General features: G+C 42.0%; 1 pseudogene; it reads right to left on the bottom strand.

Moving 5' to 3' along the window:
- Positions 1 to 18,167: 18,167 nt before the first annotated feature.
- LOC149119359 (ADP-ribosylation factor-like protein 6-interacting protein 6) lies at positions 18,168 to 18,930 on the bottom strand (annotated as a pseudogene).
- Positions 18,931 to 19,589: the final 659 nt, after the last annotated feature.

The raw sequence follows: 19,589 nt of genomic DNA, 5'->3' as shown, positions 1-19,589 counted from the left end.
ATCTTGTTTACCTGTCCTTTAATGAAAATGATGTGTGGAAGTACCCCATAATTACTGTGTTGAAGCCTAAGTCTCCTTCTACAACCATTAACATTTGTTTTGTAAAATTGAATGCCCTAGCATCGGTTGCAAATATACGTACCATCATCAAATCTTTAATTAAATTGATCCCTTGGTTTCCAGCAAGATGGCAGAATAGGAAGGGAGCACACTGATAGTCTGGGGAGAGATAGTTTAATAAAAGTGGAGATACTGCAGGTTCAAGGAAGATTAGGGGAGGAAACAGCAGAAGAAACTCTTCCGGAATGCGTGACTCACAGCGGACCTGCGTGGAGAGCGTGGGAGCCCACAGTTCGGGACACCCGCGGCAGACTCAACACACCAGCACTGGAACGCGAGGTGAGCCGAACCTCAATAGCCCGAGACACCAGCAGGCAAGCGGAGAGAGGAGACTAGAGGGAACGACCACCGGGGGGGGGGAAGTTCACAAAGCTAACTGGAAGAGAGAGAGAGAGAAAAAAAAGGGTGACTAGTACGGACACGGGTTTCTCTCTCTCCGCTCACCTCTCAAGGGTGAGCAAGACAAAGAGCAGGCGCCATCTTGGACATACGTCATAAACAGAGCGACCTCAGGTCTGCACCGGCCCTGAGCCTAGCAGAAAAACCTGACTCTGGGCGGGGCGAATTAACAGGAGATTAGGACCTAGTAAATTTGTGGTGCTACTGAACTGAGACTGTGAAAAAAGAGACAGTGGGGGAGAGAACTCATGGAATTCACGTGAGCACTCTCCAGAGACGCTACAATTCCATAACTTTGGCAACCCAGTGGGAGACTGAAGGAGAATTTGAGCCCACTCTGAGGGCCAAACAGATTCCCTGTGGGGTTCTTGGGAAAGAGCTTCCTATCTCTGGCTCCTGTGGGTATATCATTTGCCTGCTAACTACCTCCAACTTCGTTCAGCTGTGCAGAATTACTTCCCTTTTGAATCAAAAAAAAAAAAAAAAAGAGAGAGAGAGAGATTTACCATGCCTAACCTGGGAGTGTCACCTTTGGCACACCAAACAGAGCTCTCAGGCCACACCCATCTCAAGCCCTAAGGCTTCATCAAAAACAGATAGTCCACTTAATCTAGAGTCATAGTATAAGAAGAAAAAGCACCACAGTGAAGAAACCAAATATCTCCAATATGCCAAATAACAAACACAAAAACCAAGGTAATAAAAACAAGGAAGTCACCATGACGCCCTCAAATGAAAAAGACACCCCAATTCAAGATTATGAAGATGATGAGTTAGAAGAAATGCAAGAAGCAGATCTCAAAAAATTGATAAGAACATTAAGAAGTTCTCAAAAACAAATTCTTGAACTACAGAAATCCTTAATGGACAAGATAGAAAATCTCTCTCGTGAAAATGAAATATTAAGGAGGAATCAAAATGAAACGAAACAACTAGTACAACAGGAAACTGTGATAGTGACTGAAGTGAAGAATTCAATAGATCAAATGAAAAACACAATAGAGAGCCTTACAAACAGAATGGGTGAAGCAGAAGAGAGAATATCGGACTTAGAAGACAGAGAACAGGAAAGGATACAGTCAGACCAAAGAAAAGAAGAGGAAATTAGAAATCTAAAACATATTGTCAGGAATCTTCAGGATACTATTAAAAAACCCAACATTCGGGTTCTAGGAGTTCCTGAAGGCATGGAGAGGGAGAAAGGATTAGAAGGCCTTTTTAGTGAGATATTAGCAGAAAATTTCCCAGGTTTGGAGCAGGACAGAGACATCCTAGTACAGGAAGCTCACAGAACCCCTAATAAACACGACCAAAAGAGATCCTCGCCATGACACGTTGTAATTAAACTCTCCACAGTGAAACATACAGAAAAGATCCTAAAATGTGCAAGAGAGAAACGTCAGATTACTCTCAGAGGATCTCCAATCAGACTCACAGCTGACTTCTCATCAGAAACTCTAAAAGCTAGGAGGGAATGGCGAGATATAGCCCAGGTACTAAGAGAGAACAACTGCCAGTCCAGAATATTATATCCTGCAAAGCTATCATTTGTGAATGAAGGTGAAATAAAGACTTTTCATTGCAAACAGAAATTGGAAGAATTTGTTGCCACTCGTCCAGCCCTGCAAAAGATGCTTAAAGATGTGTTACACACAGAAACACAGAAACATGGTCATCAATATGAAAGAAGGTAAAGGAAGGAAACCAAGGAAGGAAAGCTCACAGCAAAAGATCACAGGGAATTCAAAGCATATATTAGAACTTATCTTTGGCAAATGGCAGGGCAAAGTTACCACTTATCATTAGTCACTTTGAACGTGAATGGCCTGAACTGTCCAGTTAAAAGACACAGATTGGCTGATTGGGTTAAGGAACAAAACCCATCTATTTGCTGCTTACAAGAAACACATCTTTCCAACAAAGATCCATACAGACTGAAAGTGAAAGGCTGGAAAAAGATATACCATGCCAACAGAAATGAAAAAAGAGTGGGCATAGCCATCTTAATATTGGACAACATAAACTTTACCACAAAAACTGTTAAGAGAGACAAAGAGGGACACTATATCATGATTAAGGGATCAATTCAACAGGAAGATATAACAATTATCAATGTATATGCACCTAACTACAGGGCACCAGTTTATCTAAAAGATTTGTTAAGGGACTTAAAGGGAGACTTAGACCCCAATACAGTAGTACTGGGGGACTTCAATACTCCACTCTCAGAAATAGACAGATCATCCGGTCAGAAGATCAACAAGGATACAGTAGATTTAAACGACACTATAGCCCAAATGGATCTAACAGATATATACAGAACTTTCAATCCTACAGCTAAAGATTTTACATTCTTCTCAGCAGTACATGGAACCTTCTCTAGGATTGACCACATACTAAGCCATAAAGCAAGTCTCAGCAAATTCAAAAGAATTAGAATCATACCATGCAGCTTCTCAGACCATAAAGGAATGAAGTTGGAAATTAGCAACTCAGGAATCCCTAGAGCATACGCAAACACATGGAGATTGAACAACATGCTCGTGAATGAACAATGGGTCATAGAAGAAATCAAAAGAGAAATCAAAAACTTTCTGGAAGTAAATGAGGATAACAGCACAACATACCAAAACTTATGGGATGCAGCAAAAGCAGTGTTAAGAGGAAAGTTTATATCAATAGGTGCCTACATCAAGAAATTGGAAAGACACCAAATAGAAGAGTTTTCAATTCACCTCAAGGATCTAGAAAACCTACAGCAAACCAGACCCAAATCTAGTAGGAGAAGAGAAATAATTAAAATCAGAGAAGAAATCAACAGGATTGAATCAAGAAAAACATTACAAAAAATCAGCCAAACGAAGAGCTGGTTTTTTGAAAAAATAAACAAAATTGACACCCCATTGGCCCAACTAACTAAAAAAAGAAGAGAAAAGACCCAGATCAATAAAATCAGAGATGAAAAAGGAAATGTAGCAACAGACACCACAGAAATAAAAAGAATCATCAGAAATTACTACAAGGACTTGTATGCCAGCAAACAGGGAAACCTATCAGAAATGGATACATTCCTGGACACATGCAACCTGCCTAAATTGAACCAGGAAGACATCAAAAACCTAAACAGACCCATAACTGAGACAGAAATTGAAACAGTAATAAAGGCCCTCCCAACAAAGAAAAGCCCAGGACCAGATGGATTCACTGCTGAATTCTACCAGACGTTTAAAGAAGAACTAACTCCAATTCTTCTCAAACTATTCAGAACAATCGAAGAAGAGGGAGTCCTCCCAAATTCTTTCTATGAAGCCAGCATCACCTTAATTCCTAAGCCAGAGAAAGATGCAGCACTGAAAGAGAATTACAGACCAATATCCCTGATGAACATAGATGCAAAAATCCTCAATAAAATTCTGGCCAATAGAATGCAACAACACATCAGAAAGATCATCCACCCAGAGCAAGTGGGATTTATCCCTGGTATGCAGGGATGGTTTAATGTGCGCAAGACAATTAATGTGATACACCACATTAACAGACTGCAGAAGAAAAACCATATGATTATCTCAATAGATGCCAAGAAAGCATTTGATAAAATACAACACCCGTTCATGAGGAAAACTCTAAGCAAACTGGGTTTGGAAGGAACATTCCTCAATACAATCAAAGCAATCTATGAAAACCCACAGCCAACATCCTATTGAATGGGGAAAAGTTGGAAGCATTTCCACTGAGATCTGGTACTAGACAGGGATGCCCACTCTCACCACTGCTATTCAATATAGTTCTGGAGGTTCTAGCCAGAGCTATTAGCCAAGAAAAAGAAATTAAAGGGATACAAATTGGGAAGGAAGAACTCACACTATCCCTCTTTGCAGATGACATGATTCTGTATTTAGAGGACCCAAAGAACTCTACTAAGAGACTATTGGAACTCATAGAAGAGTTTGGCAAAGTAGCAGGGTATAAAATCAATGCACAAAAATCAACAGCCTTTGTATACACAGACAATGCCATGGCTGAGGAAGAACTTCTAAGATCAATCCCATTCACAATAGCTACAAAAACAATCAAATACCTTGGAATAAACTTAACCAAAGACGTTAAAGATCTCTACGATGAAAATTACAAAACCTTAAAGAAAGAAATAGAAGAGGATACCAAGGCATGGAAAAATCTTCCATGCTCATGGATTGGAAGAATCAATATCATCAAAATGTGCATTCTCCCAAAGCAATTTACAGATTCAATGCAATACCAATCAAGATACTGAAGACCTTCTTCTCAGATCTGGAAAAAATGGTGCTGAAATTTATATGGAGGCACAAGAGACCTCGAATAGCTAACGCAATCTTGTACAACAAAAGCAAAGGCGGAGGCATCACAGTACCAGATTTCAGGATATACTACAGGGCAGTTGTAACCAAAACAGCATGGTACTGGTACAGAAACAGATGCATAGACCAATGGAACAGAATTGAAACACCAGAAATCAACCCAAACATCTACAGCCAACTTATATTTGATCAAGGATCTAAAACTAATTCCTGGAGCAAGGACAGTCTATTCAATAAATGGTGCTGGAAAAATTGGATTTCCACGTGCAGAATCATGAAGCAAGACCCCTACCTTACACCTTACACAAAAATCCACTCAACATGGATTAAAGACCTAAATCTATGACCTGACACCATCAAGTTACTAGAGAACATTGGAGAAACCCTTCAAGATATTGGCACAGGCAAAGAATTTCTGGAAAAGACCCGGGAGGCACAGGCAGTCAAAGCCAAAATCAACTATTGGGATTGCATCAAATTGAGAAGTTTCTGTACTGCAAAAGAAACAGTCAGGAGAGTGAAGAGACAATCGACAGAATGGGAAAAAATATTTGCAAACTATGCAACAGATAAAGGGTTAATAACCAGAATCTACAAAGAGATCAAGAAACTCCACAAAAACAAAACCAACAACCCACTTAAGAGATGGGCCAAGGACCTCAATAGACATTTTTCCAAAGAGGAAATCCAAATGGCCAACAGGCACATGAAAAAATGTTCAAGGTCATTAGCAATCAGGGAAATGCAAATCAAAACCACAATGAGGTTTCACCTCACCCTGGTTAGAATGGCTCACATGCAGAAATCTACCAACAACAGATGCTGGTGAGGATGTGGGGAAAAAGGGACACTAACCCACTGTTGGTGGGAATGCAAACTGGTCAAGCCACTATGGAAGTCAGTCTGGAGAGTCCTCAGAAACGTGAGGATAACCCTACCGTTCGACCCAGCCATCCCACTCCTTGGAATTTACCCAAAGGAATTTAAATTGGCAAACAAAAAAGCGGTCTGCAGCCTAATGTTTATTGCAGCTCAATTCACAATAGCTAAGACCTGGAACCAACCTAAATGCCCATCAACGATAGACTGGATAAAGAAATTATGGGATATGTACTCTTTAGAATACTATACCGCAGTAAGAAACAACGAAATCCAGTCATTTGCAACAAAATGGAGGAATCTGGAACACATCATGCTGAGTGAAATAAGCCAGTCCCAAAGGGACAAATACCATATGTTCTCCCTGATCGGTGACGACTGACTGAACACAAAGAGGGAAACCTGTTGGAGTGAGGTGGACACTATGGGAAACGGTGGCTTGATCAGCATAGCCCTGACTGTTAATGAACAACTTAATACATTATCCCTCTTAGTAGTTTTTTTATCTGTTCTACTTAATATGACTGGTTTAGTTCTGTAATTGATGCACAGTTATTCTTAAGTGTTGAAAATTAACTGAAATGTGATCCCTGTTGAACATGGGAGTGGGAATGGGAGAGGGAAGAGATGTATAATTTGGGACATGCTCAGGCTGACTTGCCCCAAGTGGTGGAGTTGGAAGCATACCAGGGGATTCCAATTCAATCCCATCGAGGTGGCATGTACCAATGCCATCTCACTGTTCCAGGTGATCAATTTCAGTTCACAGTTGGTCATGGTGGAGGGACTGGGAGTCAAAGGGAGCACATAGACAAGTCTAGTACCTGCTAATGCTAACCGATGGAGTAAATAAAGGGGAGAGTGATCCAACATGGGAAGTGAGATACTCAGCAGACTCATAGAATGGCAGATGTCCTAAATTGCACTCTGGCCTCAGAATCAGCCCTAAAGGCATTCGGAGCTGGCTGAAGAGCTCATGAGAGTATTTCAGGCATGGAAAGCCAAGACACTCTGGCAAAAGATCTGTGCGAGTGAGATCCCAGTTGAAAGAACAGGTCATCAAAGAAGGAGGTACCTTTCTCTGAAGGGAGGAGAGAACCTCCACTTTGACTATGACTTTGTCTAAACAAGATAAGAGTCGGAGAACTCAGAGGGCTTCCATAGCCTTGGAAACTCATGACTGGAGCATAGGGAGGTTACTGATGCCATAGACAGGAGTGTCAATTGGTAAAGTCAACAACAGGAGTCACTGTGCACTTACTCCTCATGTAGGATCTCTGTCCTTAATGTGCTGTACATTGAGATTTAATGCTATAACGAGTACTCAAACAATATATTTCACTTTGTGTTTCTATGGGGGTGCAAACTGTTGAAATCCTTACTTAATGCATACTAAACTGATCCTCTGTAAAAAAAAAAAAGAAATTATCAATTCCCAACTTGACTCTCACTGGGATTAAACATGACAATAGGTCTGCTCTGATTTCATCATCGTTTTAAAAAAAATCATCTATTATTTTTCACTTTATGTTTCTGTGTGGGAGCAAACTGTTGAAATCCATACTTAATGTATACTAAGCTGATCTTCTGTATTTTAAGATAATTGAAAATGGATCTTGATGTGAATGGAAGGGGAGAGGGAGTGGGAAAGGGGAGGGTTGTGGGTGGGAAGGACGGTATGGGGGGGAAGCCATTGTAATCCATAAGTCGTACTTTGGAAATTTATATTCATTAAATAAAAGTTAAAAAAAAGAAAAAAAATTGATCCCTTAATCATTATATGATTTCTTCATCTCCTTTAACAATTTGTTTTCTTAAAGTCTATTCTGTCTGATAGAAATACAGCTAGTCCTGCTCACTTTTGATTTCCATTTGCATGATATGTATTTTCAACCTTTCATTTTCAGTTTGTGTGTATGTTCATTGATAAAGTGTGTTTTGTATAGCTTGGTCTTGTTTTTTTTATCCATTCAACCAATCTGTACCTTTTATTTGTGGAATTTAGTTCTTTTATGTCAAATAATTATTAATATGTGATGATTTTGTTCAGCCATTTTCCCATAAATATCACTATTGTTTGTTCAGAATCACAATTGTTCTATTTTAAAGACTTCATTTGTTTGAAATGCAGAGATACAGAGAGAAGGACAGAGAAGGAGGGAGAGATAGAGAGAGATTTACCATCCACGGGTTCACTCCCTGAATGGGTGGGCCATGCTGTAACCAGGAATCAGAAGCTTATTCCAGGTTTTCCACATGATGGCAGGGGCCTGAGGACTTGAACCCTCTTTTGTTACCTTCCCAGGAACATGAGCAAGGAGCTGAGTCAGAAGTTGAGCACTCAGGGCATGAATTGATGACCATATGGTAAGGCAGCACTGAAGACCATGGCTTCACCTGCTATGCCACCATGCTGGACCCACCACTATTCTTTTGCTAGGGGGTTTTCCGTCTTCACCTTCTTTCATGATGCTGATTTCTGTTCTCTCTGTATGTAATACATCCTTAAGTATTATTTGTAAGGCTGGTCTGATGTTGAAAAATCAGAATTGGAGTATCCAGGACTCATAATGGTGCCTACATGGGATGCTGCACTTCAGATAATGGGTTTGCCAGCTACATCACAGTGCTGGCCCTGTTTGTTTATTTCTTATGAGAACCATTCTAACAGTGGTCAGGTAAAATCTATTGTGGTTTTGATTTGAATTTCTAATAGCTACAGAATCTAAGTATTTTTTTCATGTGCTGTTGGCCATTTGAATTTCCTCTCTTGAAAAATGCTTGTTCAAGTCTTTTGCTCATTTCTAAACTGTATTGTCTGCTTTGATGTTGAGATCCTGAGCTCTTTATAGTTTCTGGATATCAATCCTTTATTAGTTTCACAGCTTGAAAATATTTTTTCCCATTCTGTAGGTTGCCTCTTCATTTTGGTGACTCCTTTTTTAAAAAAATTTTTGCAGTACAGAAGCTTCTCAGTTTGATGCAATCCCCTTTGTCAATTTTGGCTCTGATTGCCTGTGTTTCTTTTTTTCCCCAATATGTCTTTGCTTATGCCAATGTCTTGCAGAGTTCCACCAAACTCTCTAATAGTTTGATGGTCTCAGGTCACAACTTTAGGTATTTGACAAATTTTGAGTGGATTTTTTTTGTAAAGTCTAAGGAAGGAGTCTTGCTTCAAACTTCAGAATGCAGAGACCCAGTTTTCCCAGTACTGTTTGCTAAATTGATTGTCCTTGCTCCAGAGATTGATTTTAGCTACCTTGTCAAAGATAAGTTGGTTGTATATGCATCAATTGATTTCTGGAATTTCTATTCTGTTCCAATGGTCTACACATCTATTTTTTGGCAGGTCTTTATTTCACCTTGATTTATGGATGAGATCTTCCATGGGTGTTCTGGTTTGGCTGTGAACCCAAATGCAAGAAATTGCTTTCATTTTTTAAAGATTTATTCATGATGTGGTTCACTAGTTTTGTTCCTCCCTCATTCATCATGCCTCAGCTATCCCCTGCCTTGAGTTGCCTCCTGACTTTAAGAAAAACTAATGTAAATCAGCTTGTGTTCTCCATGTTGGGGATTTACATAATGCTAGTTTCTTAATTCTGGCTACTAACTCTCCCTCCATAATATATTTAGATTTTGGCACAAGCTACTATGGAACCAACTTCCATTGAGGTAAAACATGTTGGCAGATTCAGATTCCCATCAGGAAAATCTCTAAATTATTTGGCATAGGCCATAATGCTAGTGTCCTATGATCTGTGCTTAGCAGGAAAGATCACACAATAAACAGTAAAGAAGTATGGGAGGAAGTTATTGTTCCCATATGATTTACTATTTACTACTAAAATAGTATCTGAAACCCTGTCCAATATTAATCACTATGGGCAGTTGTATCCTGCAATGTTAGTGTTTGTGTAGCATTCATTAACTAAAGTTGTATCTAATACAATGTTACTAATTAAATGTGTTGCATGAATAAATGCTGCTTCTTTGTAATAGTAAGAGTGAAATAATTTAACCCTTTGATACTGAGATGCCTTATAGGAAAGGGTACACAAAAATCTCCATTAATTGAAAGTATGTCATAAACTCTTGCATACCAAGCCATCAACAATCATGGAGAGCCATGAGTGTTTGGTGCAGTAGTTAAGATGCTGCCTCTTGGGATGCCTGTATCCCACATTGGAATGCCTGGTGTCGCTCCCCCTCTTCGTGGAGGAACAACACAGGACCCTGCGTTGTTCTTTTTGTCTGCTCGGCCCTCCCCGGGTTTGCTGCTGGTTCTTCCCTGGTTGGCTACCATCCCTCCCACCTCCATGGAAGGGCGGTTCCCCCTGGCCACTTTCCCCACTTCCGCGGGGGAGCGGCACACCGCCAGCCAGCTCTCTTGGGAGCTGCACAGGTGTTCCTTCAGATAGATGTTCCCCTTAGATGTTCCTGGTGCATGTTGTCTCTCTCCTCCTTTATAGTCCTCTTCCACCAATCCCAACTCTGCTACCCACACGCCAAGTACGCTGCTCTCCTCCAATCAGGAGTAAGTCCTACAGTTTATTGGTTGAACTGGAGGCAGCTGTGTAGAAGCTGTTTCTCACTTCTCAGCGCCATATTGTGGGAGAGCAGATGCATAGAATAAGTCTTAATTCTAGTAACTTAGTCTAGTCCGAGTTGCTCCCCACACCTGGTTCACGTGTTGGCTCTGGTTCTGATTCCAGCCTCCTGCTAACATGTGCCCTGGAAGACAAAAGGTGTTGATTACAGTGCTTTGATACCTACCACTCATGTGGGAGATCCAGGTAGAGCTCTAGGCTTCTGGTTTCAGCCTAACCCAGCCTTTGCTGTTATGGCCATTTGGGGAGTGAACCAGTAAATGGGAGACCTCTATTTCCACCTTCCAAACACATTTTTTAAAATCAAGAATCAGACAGAAGTAAAAGTTAAGAGACTGATGATAAGCCAGCTAGTAAAGTCTTCCAAACATGAGGGGGTAGTAAGTGATGAAATGTGATTCCATCAACTCCAATAATTTCAAATATCTTTATTGTTTCATTCAATGAATTTAATAGTGTTCGTCATTGAAGAGAAAATTTTAAGATATTTTTTTTTTTAAAGGCAGAGTGACAGGGAGGAAAATACAGAAATATAACAGAGTCTTCTATCCACTGTTTCCTTCCCCAAAGGGCCACAATGGTCAGGGATGAGACAAGCCAAACCCAGTAGCCTGGAATTCCATCTGGGTCACCCATGAGGGAAGTAGAGGCCTAGGCACTTGTACCACCCTCTGCTACTTTCCAGGTTGCATCCTCAGTGAGCTGGATCAGAAACCAGAAACAGTGCAGCTAGGACTTGAACTGGCAGTCCCATATGGGAGACCAGCATTGCAGGTGGCAGCTCAATCTGCTGCACCACAGCTCTATCTCCTGGAAAAAAACTTTTTATTTTCACAATTTTTTGACTCAACAATTGTGACTCTTAAGGGAGGAACATCGATAATGGTGAAAACTGCATGCATTGGAATTTGTGGCATTACTGTAACTCCAGGAGCTGTATCAAAGTGCATTAAATGGTCTCTAGCACTTAGTAGAATCACATAGATAATAAATGCTTGTTGAAAATAGATCTTTGTAAATGATAGAATGGGGATGGGAGAGGGAAGAGGAAGAAGGGTGGCAGTATGTGCGGGAGGAGGGCAGGGTGGGAAGAATGACTATATTCCTAAATTAGTATATATGGAATGCATGAAGTCTTTATTCCTTACATAAAATTTTGATAAATAAATGAATGAATGAATAAATACATAAATAATTGCTTGTGTAATGACTGTCTAATAAAAAAAGCAAACACAACTTAAGAAGCCCATAATTAAGCAATTACAGTAAATCTATTTAATGGACTATCACACAGTCATCAAAATTAAGCTTTTTTTAAAAAAAATATTTATTTATTTGAAAGACAGAGTTACACAGTGAGAAAGAGAGGCAGAGAGAGAGAGAGGTCTTCCATCTGCTGGTTCACTCTCCAGTTGGCCACAGTGTCCAGAGCTGTGCGGATCCGAAGCCAGAAGACAGAGCTTCTTCCTGGTCTCCTACATGGGTGCAGGTGTCCAAGGACTTGGGACATCTTCTACTGCTTTTCCAGGCCATAGCAGAGAGCTGGATCAGAAGTGGAGCAGCCGGGACTTGAACTGGCACCTATATGGGCTTCCGGTAATGCAGGCGGTGGTTTTACCCACTATGCCACAGTGCCAGACTCAAAATTAAGCTTTTGAAAACTATCACTATATGACATGGAGTGGTGTTTGGTGTAGTGGGTATAATGCCTGCATCTTGTATCATCTCATACCAGAATGCCTCAGTTCAATGCTCACCTCCAACTTCCTGCTAGTGAAGATCCTGGGAAGCAATAGGTAATAACTCAAATAATTAGATCCCTGGCACCCATATGAGACCTGAATTGAGATTTTGGTTCCTGGATTTTGCTGAACCTGGTCATTGTAGGCATTTGGGTAAGTGTACCAGTGAGTGAGAGTGCCCTTCAAATAACTAAACTTAAAAAAAAAAAAAAAAACTAGAAACATATTGTAGGTGCATTATGATTATTCTCATGTAAAAATATCTGGATAAGTAAAGTGGCAAACTATAATAATTATGCTTTTATCAAGCTAGTAGAACCTTGGGTGATTTTTTAAAATTTACTCTTTTTAAAAAGGTATTTATTTTGGATAAAAGGGAAATACTAAAAACCCCCACCATAGTGAAGTAGGTTCTGCTTTGTTTCTGGTATTTCCAACTCTTAGTCTATTTTTTGGGTAACTTTTGTCAGTCACATAGTGTTCATATACCATAATTATTTGCCTACAGGAATATTTGACATGATGGCTTGTTTGTAACATTTCATTGGAAAAAAAGAAATGGTGGAGCCATATCATTATCCAAATTCCCTTTCATATGTTGAGGCTAAAATTTAAAAAATAAAAAAGGGAATCCCTGTGAGTATCAGTATTGTTGCATTCATTTTGTCACAATTTTTATACCTTTGTCAAAACAATGTTTTAAAATATCATAATACATATATAAAGATCTTTTGTTGATCTGTGATTATTTAAAATTACTGTAAATGGATGAAATGATCATCTTTCTATTTTATTATTATTTATAGCCCTTGCCTATATCATCACTTTACTAGGGTTTTTTTCTTTAACTTGTTTATCTATTGAGTGGGACATTTACCTCATTGATGGTAATGTTACTTAAAATTGTTATCTCAAATACTGAAAAGGAGAAGGAAGGAAGGAAGAAGGAAGGAAGGAAGGAAGGAAGGAAGGAAGGAAGGAAGGAAGGAAGGAAGGAAGGAAGGGGAGAGTTAAGGGAAGGGACAGTGAAGGGGGAGGTTGCTAGGGAGGAAGGGAAGCATCATATTTTTAGAATTACATCTATAAGCTGCATTTAACCTGCCTTCTTTGTGTTAACATTACATTGCACAAAAGAACAAAATATTTCAGAAGAAAATAATATATTTCATGGAATACATATAGTCATCTATAATTGTTTTTGAGAGCTATCAATAGATCAGGTGGATTGAAATTTGGCCTAGTAATCAGCATGTGTCCATCTCATATCAGAGCGCCTGTGTTGAATACTTACCTTCAGCTTCCTGGGAATGCAGACCCTGAGATGTGGCAGGTGATGGGTCTCTGCCTCTCACGTGGGAGACCTAGAGTGAGTTCCTGGCTCTGACTTCCACCCAGCCTAGCCCTTTCATTTCAGGCATTTGGGAAGTGAACCAGTGGGTAAAAGTGATCTCTCTCCTTGGTATTTCTGCTCTATTCTATCTCTCAAATAAACAATTTATTAAAATACAAGATAAAACGTGTAAAAATATTTGGGTAGGAAAAGAGCTGAAAGTCATAATACTTGTGATTTTATCAAATTAGTGAATGATAATTTTTTTACTTTATTCTAAAAAAATTCACTTTGAAAAAAAGAAATACTGAAAAGGATCAATAATAAAAAACAAATCTGAATTCCAGCATCCAGGAAGGGCACTGCCAATAAGGAAGTAAGTTCTGCTTTGTTTCTGTCCTTTCCCCATTTAACCTATTCTTTTGATGACTTTCTTTTTTTTTATTTAATGAGCATAAATTTCCAAAGTACAGCTTATGGACCACAATAGCCTCCTCCCCACCCCCGTATCTTCCCTCCCATCCACAACGCTCCCCTCTCCCACTCCCTTTCCCCTTCCCCTTCACATCACGATTAATTTTCAATTATCTTTATATACAGAAGATCAATTTAGCGTATATTAAGTAAAGATTTCCACATTTTGCTCCCACACAGAAACACAAAGTGTAAAATACTATTTGAGTACTAGTTATAGCATTGATTAAACACCTAAGAGTAATTGTGTATTAATTACAGAGTTCAACCAATTGTTTTAAGTAGAATATAAAATGCATCTTTTGTATTGTTGTGGCTTCCCCCCGACCTCCCTCCCTCCCGTGGCCCTCCCCTCACCCACTTCCTCTCCCATCCCGCCCTTCATCATGTTTCATTTTCAATTACCTTCGTATACTGAAGATCAACTTAGTATATACTAAGCAGGGATTTCAACAGGTTGCACTCACACAACCGAACCAGGTATAGGGTATTGTTCGACTAGTAGTGTTGTTTTTTTGAGTTTCATAGATAAACATATTGATGACTTTCAACAATCACATGGTGTTGGCACACCATAATCTGCTTGAATAATGTTTGATATTATAGGCTGTTTGCAATATTTAATTTAAAAATTACAAATTCACGTCATTACTCAGCGAGGCGACCAGAGTTGAAAGTAAAACATCTGGAAAGTGGGTAAGGGTAGGTGCACAATCTGGGCAGACTGCAGGGAACAGGAGCATATGGGCTCCTCAGGGGCTCAAAGATGTGAAATCTCCATGTGTGGTACTTAAAACATGGCAAAATCTGGACCAGAAGGGTCAGAGATAGGTGGCAGAGTCCCTGACCTCTGCACTCCAGTCCTGCATAAATGAAGTTTGTCAAAGGCTTTGATTTGCAAAGGTGTCTGTGCCCTGAGCTGGAGAGGTTATGAGACCTAGCAGGGTGCCCTCCCTATTGTAATTCTCGCAATCTGAGCTCTGATTTGGGCAGTGGAGGATAAGGATGAAACCTGGAATGGATACGCTGGGGTGCAGAAGAGGGAACCTGAGGGGTCCAGTGATAGTCAGGGGCGTTCCTAGTCCAGGGAGCCTTCCCACAGCTGACCATGGAAAGTAATGGGGTGGAGAGACTGAGACTTGAGATGATATTTAGACGGGCATGGGTAGGTCCTGGATGGCTGTAGATCGCAAAAAAAAAATAAAATAAAATAAAATAAATAAAAATAAAAAATGACCAAAGGCCGGGAAGGCCAGAGGCAGGCTGATGAGAGTGCCCTGAAATGGAGGAGCCGCAGACTGGTGAGTGGGGACGGCGGATGCTCCGAGTGACCCTGAGGTACAAATGAGACGTGTGATGCGGTGCGGGTCAGTAAAGGGGGAATGGGCCACGGGAGAATAACAGGGTCACACACATCTGACAGTCAAGTCTCGATTTGCTCCGGTTTCTACCTTTCGTGGGAGAAAGCCAGGGTTACTGGCGTCGGAGATAAGAGGCCTGGGGCGGAGTGGGAGAGGGAATATGTGCGCCTAGCGTCACGTTGAAGTGCAAAAGAGGCGGGTGAGACCGGGGTGGAGGGCAGTCTAGTGGGCACAAAGCTCCCCTGGCTGGGCACCAAGGCCCTCCAGGAGTCGCCGCCGCCGGGGTTCTCAACCACGGGGCTGGCCAGGGAGCCGCCTGGAGGCACTTGCCCCTGTGGCCAGCTAGGGGCGGCCATCCGCGGAGCCGGTCAGATCCCGCCTCCCTCGGCCCCCTGGGGGCGCGCCTCAAGCTGGGCTCCTGTCGCCAAGAGCATCCTAGGCTCTCCGCTGTCTGAGAGCCCACCTGGGAGATGGGAACTGGACGCCATAGGCAGTCCTGAAGGGCAGTCGGGGAGGGGGTCTCAGAGGTGGAGAGGGGAGAATGCCCGCCGCAGGAAAATGGAATCCCACGCTCCTTCTGGCCCCCGCGACCCCTCCATGAGGGAGACCGGTTCTCAGCGCTGCCGTCATCCCACCATCCCTACTGGGATCCCAGCTCCGGCCATTCCCGGGATCCCGCCTCCATACATGCTGCCCATTATTCGCGTTCTTCCCGCAGCCCCCTCTCTGGTTTCCTGTTTCCAGTTCCTCCCAGGTTCAACCCTCCCCTGCCCTAGCCCTCCCCGTGCCCTCACCGCCTTTTCTCATCCCACTGCCAGCCTCCTTCTTTGGCTCCCATCGCTTCAAACCCGCATCCATGCTGCTGTTTCTGCTCTGGCCAGCTTCTTGCCAGCATCCTCCTACATGGGTCCTCAGCGCCACCTGTCTGTCCCACGGCGGCTGTGGCTGCGTACTTCTCCTGGCTGTCCGTTTGAAATAGGATGTGTGGTTGTGGCCCTGCCTCAGAGCTGAGTCCACCCACTTCCTGGAACCCTGAATGCTCTCCCAAGTCCCACATCCTACGCAGCCATAGAGTGACTCAGTCTCCCCCATCCCTCATCATGTGACTGCTGTGTGCTCCACATCCCCTGGAGTAAGTACCCCTAAACCATTCACTCTCCATTCCCCAGCCCTGCTCACCCAGGACCAGGCTGAGCCCCAGGACAGAGGCTCCAGGGCCTGATACACTGCCCTTCACAGCCTATCAGTCCTATAGGCCCAGGACAGCCAACTGGCCAGCCTGATCCCCACCCACCACCACCATTCCCCTTCGCATTCCTGCCTTTTGCTTCTTCTGCCATCCTCCCAAGCCTGATGCAGAGGGCTGACACCTTGCCTCTTAAGCTGCTTGGGCAGAGAGACCTGAAGCTTGACAGGAGTCTGGGGATCAGGAAGGAGGGAGGCATGGGTTAGGCTGGGAGAGGCTGGGGAGGGAGTGCTGCTGGGAAGCCCTTATGATGAAGGGGTTCTGTCAAGGGTCTCTCCACAGCTGACTTGCATGGGAGGGGCTGGGCAGATCCTGTGGCAGCAGAGAAGCTCTGCACAGGAGGAAGGGAGCTGACAGGGCAGGTTGCTCACTTAGCTGGTGATATTGGAGACTGTCAGGGTACTTCAAAAACCTTGTGGGAAATAGAGCTATAAGAGAAATTCATTTCGTGCAAACGTTTTTGAAATCCATGCACAAAATGTTCAGAGTATACATTTTCCAAGAACATTTTGAAGTCATCCTCATACGTCTTTGGAAGGTTTTAATGAGTTGAGTCAGTTGTCTGCCCTGGAATTGGGGCAGGAGGATAGTCCCGATGACCTTTCATGGGTCTCAGAAGTGGTACTGAAAGGCATTACAAGCATCACCTTTTTCTTCATCATAAGCCCTCCAGATATATCACCAATTTACAGATAAGAAAATGGAGGGTCAGAACAGTCAGAATAAGAACCAGGACTTTGGGGCTGACACTGTGGTGCAGCAGGTTAAATCCCTGGCCTGAAATGCTGGCATCCCATGTGGGTGCCGGTTCTAGTCCCAGCTGCTCCTCTTGCTCATCTTGCTAATGAGTAAGTAGCAGACATGAATCAAGCATCACTCTGTTTCTACCATCCATTTGGGGACAAAGATGAGAATATATAAAATCTACTTCCCAGTTGCAAAAAGTTATTTTATTATCTAATGTGTCAAATAATTGATTTGCACAGAAATCTTATATGTGTTCTTATGTCCTATCTAAAACATTACTGCTTAAAGGAGCATATTCTTGTGGTACATGAAAATTAAATGGATCTGTGTAAAATGTGTTAGCATACTCTTAGCAATCAGTTTCAATTATATATAACTTTTCAATGTGTTGGATTCATTTACAAATGAAATGACAATTGAATGTTTTTTTCTTATCTTAAGTAACTGAAGAAATTTTACTATGGGATATTTGTGCTACATCTTAAATGAACTCTCTAGCAGCTCTTTAGTTTCACCCTTAAGGCAATCTAAAGAATCGCAGAGGTAATGATTTGGAATACTTGTATCTCAGAAAGTAATTAAAGAAGCATCATTATTCACAGACAGTAGATAAAATAATTCAGCAACTAGGCAAAAATAATCACTGACTCCTTAGAATGATTGTGAATGATTTTAACAAATACATCCTCAAAAGCAGACATCTGATAGGTAACGTGCAAAAGAAGAAAGATCATATGCACCAACATTTTCTTGTAAAGAAATGTTAATTTTAGCTCCAAGCCTCATTATACTAAGATTGATCCACTTTCTCTTCATTGAGTTTATACATTTCTTGCATTGAGGTTTTCTAGTTTTTTTTCATTGCATGACTATTTAGTGTGTGATGACACACAGATGAACCATATAATGAACATTAGGCTTCTCAGTCTTCTGAGTAGGCAATGATGTTCTTTCCTGTTATTATGAAACAATTTAGACTACATTTTGTCAAGAGTATTGCTCCAGCATGGATATACATGAGGCACCATGCTACAGTAAGAGCAGCCACAATGCCATTCAAAATTGCCACGCTGTCGCCCATGTGGAAGGAGTGTCCAGTCAGTTTCTTGACTGGCAGGTGAAAGAGGAGTAGGAGGAAACATTCCTGGTTCAAAAGAATCAAATAAGTCACTGTCCAAGAAAAGCTGCAACAGGAGAATCCAGCAGTTAGGGATATTATAAGCAGCATCCAGAACCCTAACAGCCCAGCGTCTACACCATCTTCATTTTTCAAATTCTCAGCATGCAACTCTTTAACGGCCAGGTAGACGATGGCGAGCAGAAAGGCGAGGAGGATGGCGAACAGCAGTGAACACAGAATAGAAAGGACCTGAACCGGCCACTGCTGAGATGGGGTTCGGCTTCCCGCAGCAGCCGGGAAGATGCATTGAGCTTCTCTGGCAGCACCGGCGACCCATATCCATCTGGTGGGAACAGAGAACCTCTCTTGCACTCCAAAGATAGTCCAGCTGAGAACTCTCTCAAGTCGCGGGCCACTTGGTTGCATCCCTCCTGGTCGTCGACTTCGCCTTCACCCCAACTGTCCCCCTGAGAGAAGGCAGGGTATGTGGAGCCGTGAAGGGCGCCGGGGTGCCAAGGCGACTGTGGTGCAGTGCCGAACGCTTCCCACTCTCCACAAAAGACATGGTGGGAAAGAAGGTGTGTTTTCAAAATTGTGAGTTCTGATTGTTATATCTCCTCATGTAATAAATTTGTAACTGAGCATCCATTGATTTCTGTAGTTGTCAATCCTTTCCTTCATTATAAGACAGCACTAATTTAATTTTTGTTCCACTCATTTCTTTACCATTATATTTTTTCCTTGCCATTCTATTTATGATGCACCCCTTAACTTTGTGATCAAGTTAAATAACTAGTTCTTTAGCACACTATAACATTAAAAAAGCTAAATAAGATCTCTTCTTAACTATATAAAATTTTCAAACTTATTCACACAAAACTCAATACTTTGCCAGCGCCATGGCTCACTTGGCTAATCCTCCACCTGTGGCGTTGGCACCATGGGTTCTAGTCCCGGTTGTGGCACTGGTTCTGTCCCAGTTGCTCCTCTTCCAGTCCAGCTCTCTGCTGTGGCCCTGGAGTGCAGTGGAGGATGGCCCAAGTGCTTGGGCCCTGTATCTGCATGGGAGACCAGGAGGAAGTGTCTGGCTCCTGGCTTCGGATTGGCCATCTGGAGGGTGAACCAACAGAAGGAAGACATTTCTCTCTGTCTCTGTCTCTCTGTCTCTCTCTCTCTCACTAACTCTGTCAGTCAAAAAAAAAAATAGCCAGCGCCACAACTCAA

The sequence above is a fragment of the Oryctolagus cuniculus genome, chromosome Y (genome assembly GCF_051225735.1).
Source record: "Oryctolagus cuniculus isolate XC-2025 breed Fujian yellow rabbit chromosome Y, ASM5122573v1, whole genome shotgun sequence".
NCBI lineage: Eukaryota > Metazoa > Chordata > Mammalia > Lagomorpha > Leporidae > Oryctolagus > Oryctolagus cuniculus.
Note: the sequence above shows the minus strand (reverse complement) of the source record. Positions and strands in the feature narration are given on the sequence as shown.